The sequence below is a fragment of the Coffea eugenioides genome, chromosome 1 (assembly GCF_003713205.1).
Source record: "Coffea eugenioides isolate CCC68of chromosome 1, Ceug_1.0, whole genome shotgun sequence".
In the NCBI taxonomy this organism is placed as follows: Eukaryota; Viridiplantae; Streptophyta; class Magnoliopsida; order Gentianales; family Rubiaceae; genus Coffea; species Coffea eugenioides.
Genome location: NC_040035.1, coordinates 27472590 through 27479398, shown reverse-complemented (window position 1 = coordinate 27479398; position 6809 = coordinate 27472590). Strand labels below are relative to the sequence as shown.

Here is a 6809-nt window from a genome sequence, read left to right as displayed (position 1 = left end):
ATTGAGATTTCAAAAATTAGAGGTCTTGGGTTCAAATCCTCCCATCCTCTCCACAATTCTTAAGTTCCACCTTTCCCCTGCTGGAAAAAAAAAGAGAGAATGGTTCATGTCCTATAGATAACTGAATTCACCCCAATCTTATTCAATGTTTAGCTATTTTTTCCATTTATAATGACTGAGTCATTGAGCACTCAAGAATGCAAACCTTTACAATTGGCACATTATATCAGTGTGGTATTACTATTGCTATTTCCTAACTTGACATTGAGTGCTTAATTTTGTATATATGCTTAGATGTATGCAATTATCAAAGTTCATATATGTCCAAGCATTAGAAGTAAGATAAAAGAAAAAAATAATAGAGAGAAAATGTGAATATATTCTAACTAAGTAATAAACAGTTCAATGGATAAACCTATATAATGACCAATGACACTAACAGGGAAGGGAAAGTAAAAGCAAATGTCTCTTACAAGGCATCAATAATGTCTGAATAGGATAAATTATTTTCTAAAGGCTCCCTATGTGTTAGATGTTTTTGCACAGCCTAACCTTTAACACAAAAAAATTAATTCAACATTTTTTCCCATTAATGAACATCTAAGAAAAGATATTTGGTACCAAAGTAAATCAAACAAAATCTAACATTTTTGTTCACACCACTTAACAATAAATGAAAGGATAAATTACTTTGCAGCCATTGTTATTTTATGCATTTTCATGTTACCCTCCTGTCTTTTAGAAAGCTATATATAAACTTTTCCATTATGGTGTCAAATTGACAAATATAATCTTCTATTTAGTGGTGTGATACTAAATGAGAAAATCTAGAATTACCCTCCTATCAACTAGTTCTAACTCTATATTAAATTTATGAAATTAATTAATAGTATCTTTGTACTTTCTGTTGATATTAGTATCTTTGTACTCCAAATTATTAAAATTTCAATTTTTGAATAACTTTAATAAATAAAAACAAGATTACGTAATTTGAGACTGTGCAAATAACATATGAATATTAGTGAGTTTGTACAGATAGCTTGTGAGTATAATTGGAGTATGTGTTATAGACAATAAGTTAGAAGGATTGGTCTTTTATTGACCACATAGTTGTTTTGTTAATGATAACAATAAGTTATTTAAACTTTTATAAACTTTTCATCCATTTTACATTCTTAAATCACTTAAACATGCAACTAGTTTTGATAGGATCAGACTTCCTTCCTTCTTTGAGTATCAATGCAACTATCAAGCTCCATTTTCTTATCATAAAAGTGTAGAATTATGGATTAATAAATAATATATTAGGTATTCAGATACTAACAAGTAACAACTTTGTTTAAGACCTTTGAATCTATTAATTTGTCCTCAAAAGTTATTGGGTCAAATCATAAGCTAAGATCATTACTGCAACAACCATATTGAATAGGTTGTAGGTGATGGACCTTTTAAAGGGCATTTTGGAGTTCAATTTGTTCCATGAATAGAGTTTTTTTTTAATCACTTGTAAATCTTCCATACAATCTTTAAGGCTAATAGTTGTTCTACTCATTTGCTATAAGATTCAAGTTTTTTGGTTCTTTCAATGGTACAATCATAATTTATACAATTCCAGTTCACTTTTTTTTAGATATTTTAACATTATTCACACTATAGACAATGAGACCCTATTTGCAAGTTTGGATTATTTGGAGAGAAAGAAGTAAAGGCTTGTCAAGAATGGAAACCTTTATACATGGTACTTTTATCAACTAAGCACTAATATTGCTTTTGCTTTTTTGAAATTGAGTGTTTGTATAATTGCACTTCAAATTAACATTAAATGTATACCTAATCACATAACTCCTATGTATCCAAACAATATGAGTAAAGTAATATATAAACAATATGAATGTACCACCATTAAGCACATATAAATGTGAATGCTTCTTAACTATACGACAAATCAATAAGTGGATAAACCAAATACCTTTAACACTAATTGAGAGTGGAAAGAAAAAACAAACATTTCTTCGAAAGCTTGCATAATGTTTGAACAAAATAAAAGGTTTTTCAAAGGGGCCATGCTTTAGATGCTTCGTATCTTGGTCTTAAACATTAACAAGAATCTCAATTAATAATTTTTCTCGACATTGATTCAAGTCCTCCGAAGAGTAGGGAGAAGTGAAGAATTCCTTCGACACTACAAGGAGCAAAATAAGCAATTATCTAATCAACTTAAAAATGTAGCTTTAATAGATAGTGGAGCAGATTCAAGTTGTATAAAAGAAGGAATAATTCCTAAAAGAAACATTAATGGCAGCAAATGGAGTGAAATCTTGTGGTGCAAACCTCTCAACCACTCTCAACCAACCCTCAACTACTCCCAACTACTCTTGTACTCAAACCATTGTGTAATATTCTCCAAATAAAGTTTAAGAATCAAGAATTCAACATTTCATCAGCTTCCGTTTGCAACTGAAAGAACATGCATATAAGGCATGTTGATGATTGCAAATTGATAGAGCAACTTTGTATCTTCAACTAGATGTCACCAAAGGTACCTTTAAGTTGGTAATATAACACTGTATTTTCCTAGCATTTGTCTGGTTTGTAAGACTTATTTTGGCTTTCTTGGTTCTCATTGTAGGATCCAAGTAACTAACTCTACATCAATTCTTTGGAAGTTGATGCTAAGGTATAATTTGTTTATTACCTTTCATTTACCAATCACCAAATCGCTTGAGACATTGGACCTTTCCAATCAGTCAATGTAAACATGGCAGGTCTTGGGGTCTTTGGAGTTATTCACTTTTTCTTATTTTAATTGGCTTTATTCCATATTGGTGTAAAACCTTTCTGGTAGTGAAAATATATTGAAATTATAAGGTTGCTTGCACAAAAAACAAAAAGTTTTGGGAATGAATATTGATTTATTTCAAGGAAGGCAGCTTGTCAAAATTTTATGCCTCTATTCATCTTCAAAGAAATGGTTGGCCTTGCTTTAGCTGAAAAAGAGATTGTCCGTTATAATTTTGTTGCAAGATCACAATCTAAAATATTCTTCAAAAAAGATGTTTTTATAGTGATGTTGGATTGCATAAGCCCTTGCAAAAAGTGGAAAAGTTAAGAAGGTTATTTTGAAGATGATGTTACTATTATTTGGGACATTTGAGAGGATTGGTCATCCTTTGAGAGAAATTTTATTGGTATGTTCTGGTCTCTAGCAACATTTTTCTCTGTACTATGAAAACGCTACCATCTCATTCACTTATATTTTCATGGAAGATTGATGTCGTTCTTGACCTTTGGAGGACAGAAAATGATGAAAGATGTTTAATCATGTCTTTCTATATAAGAAAGGTATATTATTCTAATTACCATGTTTCTTTTTATTATTATTTTATGGTGATGTATTTTTTCAAATGAAATCCACTTTTCTCCCCTATTGTGTACTTGACTCGGCAAAAAAAGAAGAAGAAAGAAATCAAATTCTGATTTAATTTGCACTATATGCCATGCAAAGCTTCTTTGCTTGCTATCATTACAGTCAGATACAATATTGCATGTCACAGAAGAGCTATTTCTATTCCCAAGGAGGTTGCTATGTCTGCTGTGCATTTTATTTTTCATTTTTCTACTATGAACAGAAACAAGTTATATGTTTGAAACTGATTTTGGCTTTTCATACTTGATTTATGTTTTCCAAAAGTTGGTAGTAATTATCATATTCATGTTATCTACAACACAATTATGGGTATATTTATAATTAACTTTCAACTAATTATCTTATGAATGTTTAGATACACTTATTCATACAGCACCCCAACGGAAAAGGAAAAAAAGGGCTTTGTGCAAGATATTTTTATTTCACTGTCTCATAGGTCTTGTTTATCAATTTTTTAAAAAGTGCCCCCTCTAAGGTCATCTTAAAAACTGTCTCAATGGTTCTTATTCTTGGAACCTTGAACCCTGATTTTAAAAGGGTTGTTGATGATGATTGATCATATATATAACTAGATGATTTTTTTTTATTTTAACAAACTTTCATGATGACGAAGCAAAACGAAAAACATAGGCGTACTGTTTATCCCTAGCCATCAATGTTCATGTATGAACCATATTGTAGCTTTAATTGAAACTATAAGTTCTATGCTCAATGCAATAGCTATGGCTAAAGAACTCTATTTTAACCATAATGGTTCAGCGTTGGAGAAGCTTCTGGTTTACATCTATTACTTATTTCTTGTATAATATTTTTAAGTGGTGAATGATTAGTAAAGTTTTCTTGTTAATTGTGCAGGCATGTGTAGACTTCGTGGCAAAAGTAGTTGGAGTAACTTCGGGACCAAAAGGAAGAATTTTGGTGTTGCACATTAAATTACATCCCAAGATTGTTAAAGATACTGAAAGTGTTTTAAACAGGTAACAAGTCTTACATGGTATATCAGTGTATTTGATATGTACAAGCAATATTAGTGCTGAAATTGCTAGCAAGTTTGTTGTTTTTTTACTAAGAAACAATCATAGCATTTGCATCAGTTCAAGCAATCTACTTATTTCACTTTGAGGTGACCTTATGGTAGATTCCACAACATGATGTCTTAAAAATTTTCTTCTTCTTATATTTGGCTATGTCAGTTATTCTCATACTTTTAATGGAAGAAGGTGCTATTTGCTTCTTGTTTTCTTCTAAATCTTTTAGATTGTTATTTGCACTTCATGTAATTTACTTGCGCAGAACAGATTGATTGGAGGATGCTTTGGAGTATGTGGGAGTTAAATTAGCGAGGCAGGACGGTGCAAATGTTGCTGAATTTGTTCTCATCTTAGCTCCAATTTATTTTTGTCCGATCTCTAATTTGACCTATTTTTTATTGTTGTCTACATTGCTCTCTTTAATTAAAGTTATCAAAGTTAAAGGTGACTTTGCTACCGCTATCAATTGCTTTTGAAATTGCCATTATTGTGTCAAAGCAATTTAAAATGTTCCATTTTCACTTTTCATTGTTTTTTTTTCCAGGATGAAACATATTCAGCTCTCATATGGGATTTTATAAAACTACCAAAATGCTTGTTTCAGAACTCAAATTGGCATCAGGGAGGTAATTTGCCATCTTTGTACTATTGCAAGAAGAAAAATCATTTTAAGTTTTAAATTTCTGATGATTGTAGGTTTGCCGGTCATGATTTTGTAAATATTGCTATTGTTAGTACAGGAAATGATTATGCAGTAGGAAACAGGACTTCTGACTCTTTTCAAAAGTAGGAAGAGAATTAAGAAGAAGTGAGACATGGAGCTATGGTAAAAATAGCCTGCACATTGTAGAGGGGATGGAATTTGATCGCGGATATTTTTCTCCTAAACATGATTGGAGTTTTGGATCTCATATTTCTATCTGTTGGTGTATGGTATTTAAGAGGGGAAACTTCTGTATTCGCAATTGCTTTTGGTTGCCTAAAACATCGCATGGTTCAAGGATATTTTGAAACGATACTAGGAAGTCTCCAATCATGATAGTTGCATACAACATTGAAGAGGAAGATCAGGCTCCGTCGTTAATAGGTAGTTGCTATTAGAGGCCTTGCCTTCACTGAGTGCTACTATCTCTTGATAGGAAATAATGAGACAAGAATGCTTGAATATGGAATTTATCACATTCTTTCATTTCGAAGGCATTTTTTTATTGCAATTTCAATTAGTTAAATCTACCAAAGGGGGGGAAAAAAGATAGATTACAACCTTGAATACGCATTCTAGCACCAGTTCTTCTTGGATTTTGAATTGTATTTCCAGTTTAATAATTTGTCTTCTTTAATCGTAGTTACCTAATTCCAAAATGTTGTACATTATATCACTTATAAAAATTTTCCTAATATATAAACAATCAAGACAAATGTAATAAGTTATAAAACATTGTTATTGATATTGAAATAGGCATGTATCTGCTACTGGCTTTAATATCATATTATTTAGCTTTCTCTTAGTGTTTTCCTCCTTTTATTTTGTACTAGAATAATCTCATTCGATGGGGCATGGCAATCTCATATAACCTCACCGCGCGTCGCGCGGTGTTTACCCTCCTAGTCTAACAAAAAGGCACTTTGTTATGTTTATAAACTTAACAAACTTCTCCATTCTTCATTTTTTTCATGAGGAATCCATTCTTCATTTTAAGTTGCACATCATCCCTTTCTATGTATATATTATTTTTATATGCATCATACCTAATAAAATCCAAGAATATTTATTCAAAGAGCAATTAAATGATAGAAATATGTTAAAGTTGACATTCCAATCAACCTAAAGATATTTGTTCAAAGAACAATTAAATGCTAGAAGCATGTCAAAATTGACATGCCAACCACTTTTGTAACACTTTTAGTTCGAGTTGATAAAAATGAAAATGAGTGACATTATAGTTGGGTGTTACAAATTTTTTGATGGATAATTATTGCTTTGTAAGATTATAATATATTGACAATTAAAATCTTACTTAAAGCCACTACTTTCATAATAGTAATAGATGACTAGTTAAATTTTTTTTTAATCAGCATGTATGTAATTTATAAGTTACCAAATGTAACTAATTTTTACCAATTTGTGAAATCAAAATATTTATTTCCTTAAACATATCATAAAATGGGTTAAACAGTTTGTAAGACATTAGCAATGGAAAGTCAATAAATACCAACATGGGGTACAACATCAGTATGTTACTAATTAGTAATAGAATATAATTTATTTTTTACCTATTGATAAAATAGACGTTATTGCTTTGGATATATTGTAAAACAGATCCAGCTAATAATAAAAAATTAGCAATAAA

General features: G+C 30.7%; 1 long non-coding RNA gene across 3 annotated transcripts; it reads left to right on the top strand.

Moving 5' to 3' along the window:
* The first annotated feature begins 2580 nt into the window (after positions 1-2580).
* On the top strand, positions 2581-5646 carry LOC113783629. Of its 3 annotated transcripts, none has more exons than XR_003469936.1 (4): positions 2581-2677; positions 4283-4404; positions 5003-5084; positions 5199-5646. It is a non-coding gene; the product is annotated as an uncharacterized LOC113783629 (long non-coding RNA). The 3 variants fall into 3 exon arrangements; XR_003469934.1 differs by having other exon boundaries at positions 4726-5084; XR_003469932.1 differs by having other exon boundaries at positions 4721-5084.
* The last annotated feature ends 1163 nt before the right edge of the window (positions 5647-6809 follow it).